Source organism: Ambystoma mexicanum, chromosome 5p (assembly GCF_040938575.1).
Source record: "Ambystoma mexicanum isolate Mex_15411 chromosome 5p, UKY_AmexF1_1, whole genome shotgun sequence".
Taxonomy (NCBI): Eukaryota; Metazoa; Chordata; class Amphibia; order Caudata; family Ambystomatidae; genus Ambystoma; species Ambystoma mexicanum.
The window spans coordinates 743,573,518-743,574,115 of NC_090930.1; the positions used below are offsets into that span (position 1 = coordinate 743,573,518).

At 37.6% G+C, this 598-nt stretch overlaps 1 non-coding gene across 1 annotated transcript; it reads left to right on the plus strand.

Annotated features, from left to right (window-relative positions):
* The first annotated feature begins 219 nt into the window (after nt 1-219).
* TRNAQ-UUG (transfer RNA glutamine (anticodon UUG)) lies at nt 220-291 on the plus strand. The gene has a single exon. It is a non-coding gene; the product is annotated as a tRNA-Gln (tRNA).
* Nucleotides 292-598: the final 307 nt, after the last annotated feature.

Here is a 598-nt window from a genome sequence, read left to right on the forward strand (position 1 = left end):
AGAGCACATCAGAGAAAATATGTAATATTCCTATATCATTAGACTCCAGAGGAAGAATTTGATCCAAATGAGGCATGAAGCCAATACTTTGCGATTGCACAGCATCCAACAGCAACAGTGCTGCTTCGATATAATATCAGTAAACGCTTACTATAGGTCAGTAAAAATCTTGACTGTGCCCTATATTCTCATTGCCCTTATGAAGCTTTGCTCAACAAGGGTTCCATGGTGTAATGGTTAGCACTTTGAACTTTGAATCCAGCGATCCGAGTTCAAGTCTTGGTGGAACCTCTCTCTTGCTCTAACACACTTTGTCTCCTTTTTGTCTTAAATTATAGGCCAAAGATAGTAATATTCATAAGGTTAGTGGTGTAGGGTATTCATTTTCGCTCTCACTCTCTGGCATATCTTTTCATAAAAATCCACTTTTGTGCCTAGCACCTTAACCTTTATGCATTTTTTTTAAATGTATGAACAGTGAGGTCATTCTGAGTCGATGGGCAGATCTGCATCGGAAACATACATAAAAGATTTGAAATTTTCAAACTTAACTCAATGTTAAGAAACATGCTCAATCTGTGACCCAATGGATTCTCTT